Genomic DNA, 12,200 nt, shown 5'->3' with positions numbered 1-12,200 from the left:
CAGTAATCCGAGATTACCGAAGGCCTGCTTAACAGTAATACAGTAATACAGAATACAGGGGCTGGCAGAAGCCAAAACAGTAATTAAACAATGTCCAATGAGCTGTGACAGTTTGTATGCAAAAAGACTTTTCATACATATACATATACAAACAGTACAGAATAGTAGGTACAACATTTATATTCATTCAGGGCAGGGACTTAATCCCTATTAAAACAGTACAGTAACAGTCTATACAGTTTACAAAACAGATGGGGGAAGCTAGAACACCCCAAAGTCGTAGCTTGAACAGTTCTGGAACCTCAACGTGAGGCACAAAGGTTGGCCTGACAAAACAGTGCTAGCCTGACGCCCCTAGCAGCGGTCCGGTGCCGGAACACCTACATATATATATGAGCAGTGAGCTAAAGCCTAGTGAATAACATAATGCGTAAAGAGGTTAAGGATGAATGTCCTTTCAGTATTGAAAACAGTCAATTGATTCAGTATTTCAATCATTCAGTCATAACAGTCATATATGGTACACCCATTAGCATAGCAGTACAGTAAACAGTAGGTCTTGAAAGACCGAACAGTCAATGATGGCCATCATAATAGTAAACAGAAGTTCCAAGATAGGAACTGACAGAGATCTCTGTAACAGTAGCAGTAACAGTAAACAGTAGTTGCCATGGATGCCACAATACAGTTCAGAATAGAGGACATACATTCATTCAGTTAACGGTATCGATTCAGAAAGCAGTTCAGTTAAACAGTTAGAAATATTCATATTTGAACATATCTTTACACAGTTGTTACTCACAGAGTTCTGGGCTACAGTTAAGCTAGAGCGCGTCCTCAGATGCCAACCCTACACAATTTACAGGATGAACACACACTAAGTTCATATTCGGGAAGCAAAGATTTAGCCCCTACTAAGACTCGGTGTAGTTCTACCTCTATATCCTCACTAAAATGCCTTAAACTAGGCCTAAGAATGCCTAGGATAGAATGAGGATGCAAAGATGCACTTTGAAAACATTTTCAGAATTTTCAGAAAACAGAGGTCCCGCTCGAGCGTGGGTTTCCCCGCTCAAGCGGACATGTAGACAAAGGTTTCCGCTCAAGCGTATAATTAACCCCTCGAGTGTACTGCAAAACAGTCAAAAGTGCTGGATGTGCGAAAATCACGCTCGATTGGGCGCTCGACACCCGCTCGAGCGTAAGACACAAGGTCCCGCTCGAGCGTCAATTCCTCCGCTCGAGCGGACTGTAAAACAATGCAAAGTGCTGGGAGCACGAATTTCACGCTCGAGCGCCAGTCACCCCGCTCGAGCGTGAGTTCAAAATCTGAAATTTCCAGAGTTGAACCTCAAGCTCAAATTCAACTTTCAAAGCATCAAATCCGATCCTTTTGGGCTAATTTTCTGGAAACAATTCAAAACTCATAATATAATATGTTTCCAAGATCAATTTGAGAAATCAAAGCCCAAAGGTAGTTCAATTAAATCCAATTTCAAACCAAACTTCATGAACATGATTCAAACATGACATGCATGAGTTTAAACAAATTCCAAGCTTCAAATACTTGCTCCAATGAGCCAATTCTTTCGAAACATGATGAATTCATGGTCCTTAACATTAACATGAACATGCATGTAACAATCTTCCATGAAAATAACTTTAATTTCATCAATATAGGCATGCATGCATGGAATGAGCTTCAATTCAACAATTTAAAGCTAATTCTAGACTCTAAACTTCAATAGACCAAGAACCAAGCAAGAACAATCCTAAATACAAGTTCAAGAAGGTGGATGTTCTACCTTAAGTCTTGTATTCAAGGTCTAGGAGCTCAATTTGACAATTCTCTAACAATTTCTTCAAGTTTCCAAGCAAAATTCAAGATGAACAACTCAATTCTCTCACTCTCTCTTTCTTGGTCGGTTGAGGGCTCAAGAATGGCTGAACATATGCCTTGTTTGAATGCAATAAGGCTTCAATATGTGTTGGCTAAGTGGCCCACTCAACGGTAAGGTTGTTAATAAACCTAACTTGTGTAATTTAGCTCATTTTAATCTAATTCAATCATACCAAATCACATTTCAGATAATTATGCCATAGAATCACATTAATTCTAACTAGTACAGAACATCAATCAATTTCAGATTCGGCCGCCGATAAGGCCTTCAATTCGCAGTTTAAACATAAAACATAAACAGATAATCTAGCGATTCGAACAGATAGACATGCAATTTAACTAACATATTCAATCAGTCAGTTCAGTATTTCAGTCGATTCATTTACTTATCATAATCCGTCTCAGTTTAGCAGTAATCGGTGGTTAACCAGTAATCAGTGGTGAGGGTTATTACACAGATAGCGGGCAACACGAACAGCTTGTAACGCTCTCAAAATAATACATAAACCCAACATTCAAGATAACCATAGACATACGAGAATAAAGCATATTTCCATTCATCAGAGTATTAAGTACAAAAGTATTACATGTTGACAACAAAAGTAAATGCCCTATAGGCTTACAACTTTCCAAGTCAACACTTGGGTTTAATAAGAGTAGAGTTCTAACTCTTTACACAAAATAAGCCATTGGCTTGATATACATGTAATAACAATAACCACAAAAAGATCCCTCAGCCTTAAGGCCTCCCAAGCTACGTCCTTGGAGGTGGCATGTCACCTGAACTTGAAAATGATGTCCCATATAGGGTGAGCCAATGCCCAGTAGAGATATACTAAACCAATTATGAACAATAACTAAAATATTAGCATTCGATAAATGGTTAAAACTTATAAACCAACTTATAACACAATCCAGTTCCATGACAAATATGTACATGTTTCATTCCACTTTCCTTTACTTAACCAATTCAATTCATAAACATGGCTCAGAACCTGGCCAAACAATTAAATGAGACTACATCCCATATTAAAACACTTCATTTATTCACAATTCAAATGAGACTACAACTCATGTCAAAAACACTTCCAATACTTCAATTATCTACGTTATGCAAATGCAATTAGAATTTCGGGACTTTCACCCTGGACACTCCGGCCAACTTAGTTATCAATGGAGTCTATCCCCTATCTCCTCCCAAACAGGTTTGCGAGTCCATTCCCTATCTCCTCTCAAACCATGGAGTACATCCCCTATCTCCTCCCAAACAACATACATATACAATGTATTTAACAAATATCATATACAATGATCAATCAATACACATATTCGATATATTATTCCAACCGTCATATTCAATGACATATTCCACATGATTAGTTTCAGTTTTCCCTAATCAATATACACTGTCTACAACAACCAAGACTATCCTCTACCAATAGCCCAAAGCAGTTATCTCTAAACAGATAATAAATTTATCAAACAGATAAAATCTCAACATTTTCATGGGTGAGTGATTAATTAATCCAACTATACCATTCAATCTCATAATTTCCCAATTTCATAGTTTCCAACTCAATTTCATATTTCCCCAAAATTAATTATACTAATTAATTTATCACATTAATTAGGACATTTCCCCCCCTCTTTCAAATATCAACCCTAAGGTTCAATTTCATCAATTAAACAACAATAATACCATTTTCCAAGACCTCTCATACGCATGGAGTTTAACATTTGAAAACCCCCTTTTTAAAACTCTACAACAAACCCTAACTTTCCCAAAATCACCAAACAACCCCATCTATCCAAAATACACAATATTTATGTCAAAACTCATAGAGAGGAGTAGGTTATCCCTACCTCAAATGACGAGACCAAATGGAGAAGGTGATGAAAACTCAAAATACTCCAAACTCAAAGATTTTCGGATCCAAATGTAGCCCACACCAAGCTCTACACTTTATGCGAAGGAACTATAGTAGAAGATCACTCAAACTAGATGATTTCTTAGAGGGAAGTTGTATTCTAGAGAGAGGAGTTCTTAAATGAGGGTTTTGAAAAGTTAGAGAGAGAGAGTAGGTCGAAAAAGTGACTTAAAATGACATAGTCAAGATCTGATATACGTATAGTCCGCTCGAGCGGAGAATAGGACACTCGAGCATAAGACACAAAAACTTTACCCACACGAGCGCAAAAATACCCGCTCGAGCGCCAAGGCACAACTGCAAAGCACCGCCCGCTCGAGCGCAAAGGGACCCGCTCGAGTATAGAATACACTCTTCCAGTACTTTTACAGACTCCAGACACCCGCTCGAGTGCAACAAACCCGCTCGAGTGTAAGAAACTCCGCTCGATCATAAGGAACTTCGCTCGAGCACGAAAAACACGTCTGCCGTACTTTTGCAGATACACCAAAATGCTGAAAGGATGCAAACTCCGCTCGAGCGTAACAAGACCCGCTCGAGCGGATCAGCAAAAATCTGGGCAACAAGTTTTGAGACTAAAACTCAACCAACCTGTTTGAAACACGCTCAAGACATTTCTAAACTCAAATTCAAAAAGTTAAAGGATGGAAATGCAACACATGCAACAATAGACATCCATGGAACCGAGCCTGAAATACAAAACCAATGGAGTGAAAACCAGGATCGCTATACAGCTTCTCCTCAAAATGGCTTTGGCAACTTTGCCATTTTGAGCATACATCTGACCTTCTCCACAATGGTCCGGTTCATTCTCTTGGCTACATCATTGTGTTGTGGGGTTCCTGGAACAGTCTTCTCATGTCGGATGCCGCGAGTAGCACAGTAGGCTTCAAACTTCTTTGACGTGTACTCACCTCCATTGTCTGTTTGGAGACACTTCAGCTTCTTTCCGGTCTCCCTTTCCACCATAGCATGGAATGTCTGAAAATGCTGGAACACCTTAACTTTGGTTTTTAGGACATAAACCCATACCTTCCGTGATGCATCATCAATAAACGCCAGGAAGTATTTTCTGCCACCCAAAGATTCCACTTCTATGGGATCGTATACATCAGAGTATACTCTGCTCAACAACTCTGATTGTCTTCTGGATAATGAGTGGAAAGCGACTCTATGATGCTTCCCAAATAAGCAGTTGTTACAAGGATTCAATTTTCATCTTTGGCAAAAGGAATAAGAGACTTCTTTGCCAAAATCTATAACCCTTTCTCACTCATGTGACCCAGCCTTTTGTGCCACAAATTTGGTGATGCCTCATTTTCTGCTACATTAAGGTTGTCTAAATTCACCTCCACATGAGTCTTGTATTGCCAATTGCCTGTCCTCTGGCTACCACCAGAGATCCCTTCTTCAACTTCCATATGCCTTTGCCGAAGTAGTTCTCATAGCCTTGTCGATCTAAGGCTATCCCTGGGATACGATTCAGGCGTAAATCGGGAACATGCCTGACATCTTTCAACACCATCGTGCACCCAACTTTGGTTTGGATGCGGACTTCATTGATTCCCACAATGTTTGAAAAACTGGAGTTGCCCATCTTTACTGTACCAAAATCTCCAGCTTGGTACGTATTGAAAAACTCCTTATGTAATGTAGCATGGTAGGAAGCTACTACATTTACCACCCACTCGGTGTCGTTGTCTGACATATAGAGGCATTCTTCTTTTTCAACAGAGAATAATGAAATATCCTCTAAGACAGTAACTGCAGTGTTCCCATCTTCAGTCTTTGGCTGTCTATTGCCTTGTTTTTGTTCTTCTTTCAAGGCATAACAGTATTTCTTTATGTGACCCTCCTGGCCACAATGGTAACACTTGAACCTTGGTTGGCTCGTACCTTCTCTGGATTTCCCTCTGTCTTGAGATCTTTCTCTACTGCGTCCTCTACTTTTTCTTCTTCCTCTGCCTTTGCCTTTATTTTCTATGACGAGTGCATGTGATTGATCTCCACCCATGTCTTTTTTTCTTGCCTCTTCACTGAATAAAGCATCTGTAACCATGCTCATAGTCAATTTTCCTTTTGGTGCAGAGTTGCTGAGGGACACCACCAATGTCTCCCAACTATCTGGCAAAGAGCTGAGTAATAATATGGCCTGCATCTCATCATCCAGCTCCATTTTGACAGTTTCCAGTTGGTTCACCAGATTTTGAAACTCACTAGTGTGTTCAGCAACAGAGATATCGCATTTTAGCTTCAAATTTACAAGTCTTCTCGTTAGGAGGGCTTTGTTCCGAGTAGTCTTCGACTGGTACATGCCTTCTAACTTTGTCCAAAGAGCATAGGCATCAGTCTCCTGGACGACATGGTGGAAGACACTGTGATCGATCCATTGTCTGATCTAGCCAATGGTTTTCCGATTCTTCCGTTTCCAGTCTTCGTCGGTTTCTGCTGTTGGTTTAACTCCATTAAGCTTAATAGGGTCAAACAAATCTCGGCAATGCAGCACAACGTCCATTCTGGGCTTTCAAATTACATATTTGAAAGCATTCAACTTTATCATGGATCTCGAAATCAACGTTGATTCCTCCATCAGACTTTGCCGTTGAGTCCAGACTGGTCAAATTAGCCGAAAAAACACTTTGGATTGCCAAAATAAAAACTGGAAGTTTTTGAAAATTGATTTTCAAAATTTGACCGTATGGATGTGTCTGAAATATTTCAAATAGTTGGAAAACACTATTGGATCGCCCAAATCGGACTTTAAATGGCTCTGATAAAGCCAAAACAAGTTGAATGGTTCAGATCGCTGAATTCTGGAGAGCCTGAGAAGCACCAGATTATTTCTCTGGATCAGCTAACGTTAGCGGCTCAGACAATGGCTTGGTCAGTGGCGCGACTTGGTCAGCGGCTCCAGATCGGCTTATCGGCTCCGGCACGGCTCCGCGCGCAGCTCGGATAATGTCAGCGTCTGTTGTGCGCTTGTGGCAAGTGTGGCGCGTGAGATCATGCGTCTTCTTCCTTTGGAAGCGTGTGCGGTGCGTGGGCGCGTGGAAGCGCGTGAGAACTGCATCAAGTGGTACGTATGACGCGTGCGGGCCCGTCCAAACTTCTTTTCCGACGCGGTTTTCACGGTTGTGCTCATCTGGTCGAGGGCTTGCACCTAGTGTACTCAAAAGTGGATTTTAGCCACTTTGATTTCTAGGCAATTTTTAAAAACACACTCTGTTTTGCCGAAAACGCACAAAACTAGCTCTGATACCACTTTGTTGGGATCAAACACACCCAAAAAATAAATCATACACACAGAGAACACAATATTTACGTGGTTCGACCCAATACGTTCACGGAGCAGAAATGAGAATTTTCACTAAAACGGAGCAAAAAATACAAAACGAAGGAGAAGTATCTCACTCTCTCTACTTAACTCAAAGCTCTCATACTTCTCACAACTCTCTCTTTTTTGATACAAATCACCCTCTTCCTCCAATCTCTATTTATACACACACACACACACACACACACACACACACACAGAGGCAACTCCTCCCCACACACACCGAGGCAACTCCCCCCAAAAATTTCTACCTTCTTTAATGGTTAATGGTGAGAATCAACAAAGGCAACAATGTGAAGAGAATGGAGAGTTTTTCAGATGCCCAACTCAGACTTTCACTTATGGTGGAGGTCTTCCTACGCCATTCTTCATTGACTCTCTCCTCTGCATGCATGGGGTTAGAGCTAACATTGGTGTTGTTCAACAATGAAACCCATGAGATCAGAAATCTTGAAATGTACGGATGTGGCAATGCTCTTGGGCTTTGGGCTATTTGTTACAAAGAGTGCTTAGTTTCATTGTTTGGACAAAATGATGAGGATGGGAGGAGAGGCTACCAATTCTCTGATGCGGTTCATGACTTCTTTATTACTGGTTGCAGCAAGAACCTAGGGTTTAGGAATCCAAATCCAAAATAACATATTATTATTGTTATCTGATTATCCTCTTTGGTTTCCCTTTTTTTTTTTTTTTTTTGGGTGTAGGTTGTCTTGTTGGTTAATTTTCTCTGTTTTGAAAATTAGTACTTTTTATGGATGTTGAAATTAATAAATCGAAACTAGGGTTGTTTGGGATGTCCTAAATAAGTACACTTTTTGACTTTTTGGACTAAAAAGTTTAGGAAAAAAATACAGTTGTTTGGGATATCTTTTTGGATTTTTACGAAAAAAATGTGTATTAAAAAATTGTATAAATTAGTGTATAGAAGAAGCTTAGGAAAGAAGAATAGGCAGTACGGTGGATGTCCTAGCTGGCAGCGTGTGCAGAGTAGTGTATAGGAGATGGTTTCCTCCCTTTCGGGCATTGAATTGGACGGTGTTGTTTGGCTCGTAGGAGCCCACCACAGGTCCCGTTTTGCTCATTGGAACCGTTCAATGTGTAGAACTCGTCGAGTACTATATGCTTGTAAAAAATCACGTTGATCGGATATCGATAGCTATCTGATTGGATTAGTTTTTTTTGTCACACCATCCATTTTGTATACAAAACTAATTTGATCATGTAGTTAGCTATATCCGATCAACGTGATTTTTTACAAGCATATAATACTCGACGATTTCTACACATTCAACGATTCAGATTATCACAACGGGACCCGTGATGGGCCCCTATGGGCCTAACAACACCGTCTTGTTTGCTTCTTAGACTGTTTCCTTTGTACAAACGGTGGGCAGCTAAAGTACAACTCACGTGACATGTAAGTTGTACTTTTTTTTTGTAAAATTAATTTTTTTTATATTTTTTTTGGTGAATAATGATAAATTTTTAACTTTTTTGGTAACTTTTTGACTTTTTTGAGGTATGTCAAACCAGCCCATATATGTTGACTTTTTTTTACCTTGTATTATTATTTTGAAGAACAATACTATATCTTCTTAATTTCTACCCCCAAACTCCCTTTGTACAAACGGTGGGCAGCTAAAGTACAACTCACGTGACATGTAAGTTGTACTTTTTTTTTGTAAAATTAATTTTTTTTATATTTTTTTTGGTGAATAATGATAAATTTTTAACTTTTTTGGTAACTTTTTGACTTTTTTGAGGTATGTCAAACCAGCCCATATATGTTGACTTTTTTTTACCTTGTATTATTATTTTGAAGAACAATACTATATCTTCTTAATTTCTACCCCCAAACTCCCTTTCAATGATAACAATTTATTATTTGTCACGTCATTGGAGGAGTTTGTATTATTATTTTGAAGAGCAATACTACATCTCCCTAATTTCTACCCCCAAACTCCCTTCCAATGATAACAATTTATTATTTGCCACGTCATTGGAGGATGGGACATTTTTGACACTTTTTTTTATCTCAATCTCATTATTAATTAACTAGTAGTGCGATACACAAGAATTTATTTTTAAAATAAAAAATTAATTTTGAATCTTAATACTTTACGTGTGAAAAATTTTGAGTTGGTTTGGTTTAGTTTTTTAAATGAGTTTTGAGTTGTATTTTGAAAAATAAGTTGTTGAAAAGAGTTTTGAAAGTTGAAAATTTGTTTGGTTATAAGTTTTGAAAATAGTTTGGAGATGATTTGTAAATTTTTTTTTTTGTTTTTATTTTTAGTTAAATAGATGAGTGAAAGAAGATTTAATTGATTGAGCTCTAGAATGTGAGAGAGAAGAGAGAAAAAAGAGGAGTAGTTCTGTTTTTTTAAATTAATTATTTAATCTTTATCTTTGTTTGTAGGTCATGAAATTATTTTTAATAAATTATCAATTTATGGGGAAAAAAATTCAAATTCAAATATTTATCTATAAGTCATGAAATTAATTTTTTAATTAATTATTTCATTTTATTTTTATTTATAGGTCGTGAAATTAATTTTATAAATTTTTTATTAGTTTTTATATGTTTATCTATAATGAAATTAATTAAAGTACAAATGAGAGGAAGAAAAGAAAAGAAAAAAAAGTGCTTTTTTTTTAAAAAAAAAAAATCAATTATTTTATCTTTATCTGTAGGTCATGAAATTAAATTTTTTAAATTAATTTTGGGAGGATTTACATGTAACTCTTAATAAATGAACTTATTGTCCAGTAGTCCTGTTAGAATTAATGGTCTTTTTCATTAAATACCATTAAAAAATATCACTAATTATTAATTTTCAGTGATGGTATGAAAATTTTGTTACAAAAAATGTCATTAATTATAAATTTTAGTAACAGTTTAACAAAAACATCACTAATTTTTAATTTTCAACGACAGTTTAAAAAATTTGTCATAGAAAAACATGATTAATTGTAAGTTTTAACGACAATTATAAAAATCGTGATAAAAGTCACTAATTGTTAATTTTTAGTGACATATTTAAAAAAATCAACACAAAAATTTTATTTTTAACAATGATTTTATTAGGACTTATTTTCAATAGGACCTAATGAAAATTAAATCCAACTATTAGGACATATTAGTAGTTTATCCTTAATTTTGATATGTTTATCTATGAGAAGGAAGTTTATAATTCAAATCTTTATCTATAAGTTATGAACTTAATTTTTTTTAATCACTTATTTGATTTTTATCTTTATCTATAAGTCATGAAATTAATTTTCATAAATTAGTTATAATTTTTTTATGTTTATAGGGAGAAACTTTGAAATTCAAATTTTTATCCATATGCCATGAAGTTAATTTCCATTTCAATTAATCAAACAATTAAAAAATAGAGGAAAAAGTAAAACATGAAAGACAATTTAGGAAAGAGGAATTTTTAAAATTATGAAAATCAAGGAATAGAATTTTGCAGTTTTTTTTTATTATTATTTTTTTAAAGAAAATACTACATTTGCTTATATATAGTATCGATAGATAGATAGATACTTAGATAGATAGATAGATGCATGGCACATTGTTCATATGCAACAGATGACCTGTCTGTGATGTTTACTCAAAGAACAATGGCAAACAACCCCACTCCAAGATCCAAGTCCAAATCTAATTTTAAAATTGTGTTTAAATCAATAATTTGAGGAGATATTTGTAGAGCAAAAAGAAGAAGAAAAAAAAAATCAATAAAATTGAAGCTATTTTTTCCGTACTTTCTTTTCTTTTTCTTCACAAATCCACACATTTGTAACATTTGGGGGAGTTAGATAGGCATTTAGGCCACGTTTGTTTGGCAGATTAGATTGGATGGGATTATTAATAAGAGGATTGTTAGTGAAGAGATTGTTAATGTGTGGATTGTTAGTGAGGGGATTAAGTAAAAGTGTGTTTGTTTTGATGATAGTGTGGGAGATGATTAGTGATGGGATTGTTAAATTATTTTTATATAAAATAAATAAATAAATTATTTCAATATTAAAAAAAATTAAAACAAATATTAAAACAACTAAGAGCACTTGGTAAAAAAAAAAATTAAAATAATAAATTTTTTATATAAAATAGACTCAATCCCCTCACTATTTTCCTAATCCCACCTAAAATTCACCCAAGCTAATCCCCCAACAGAGGGGGATTACTAAGCCCCCTTCACTGCTAATCCTATCACATTGTGTTGCATCTAAACAAGGGTTTGGTGGGTCCCACGGATTGCTAATCCAATCCACCCTCCCAAATCCCCAATCAAACATGGCCTTAAAGTTGTGTTTCGATTATGAATTTTAATAAAAATTTAAAAAGAAAAAAAAAAGTAAAAAAAACGTGAACAAAATATAAACTTTTTATTTCTGATTTTTTATTTCCTTTGCCTTTTCTCTTTCTTTTCCGCTTTCCTCTTCAAACCACATAAAGAAAAAATTATTAAATGCACTTCGAGATGAGTCCACACCAATCACCAATTGAAATATCTCATATTGTCTTTCCAAATATTAATTACACAAACAAAAGTTATATATCATTCACATTCAAGACTTTAAAATAGCAAGCAGTGACCACCACTTCTCCACTTGAAGAGGTAAATGAACTCTCACAGCATACTGCCAAGTTTGCAAACAGAGTGTGCTTTAAAGATCCTGACTCACACCATAATTCAAATGCAAAGAACATTTTCAACCAAAAGAGAGTAGCAGTAAGGCTTCATAAAGAATGTTGGTGATGACTTTGTTCTCACAATTTAATGTGTTGGACCCCTCTACTCTACTGACCTCCTTCTAATTCTCTTTACGGTGATGACTTCATTCTCACAATTCAATGTGTTGGACCCCTCTGCTCTACTCACCTCCTTCTAATTCTGTAAAGATTAACCTTAAATTCTTTCATTTCAAATTTATTACTTGTCTAAATGAAACCAAAGTTAATAAGAAGCAGTTGGGGTGGTTTACAATATTAAATGATATATATCATTAATATAATTTGGCAATATAATTT

Source organism: Camellia sinensis, chromosome 12 (genome assembly GCF_055761805.1).
Source record: "Camellia sinensis isolate YWXY chromosome 12, ASM5576180v1, whole genome shotgun sequence".
NCBI classification, from domain to species: domain Eukaryota; kingdom Viridiplantae; phylum Streptophyta; class Magnoliopsida; order Ericales; family Theaceae; genus Camellia; species Camellia sinensis.
This window is presented reverse-complemented; position numbering follows the sequence as displayed.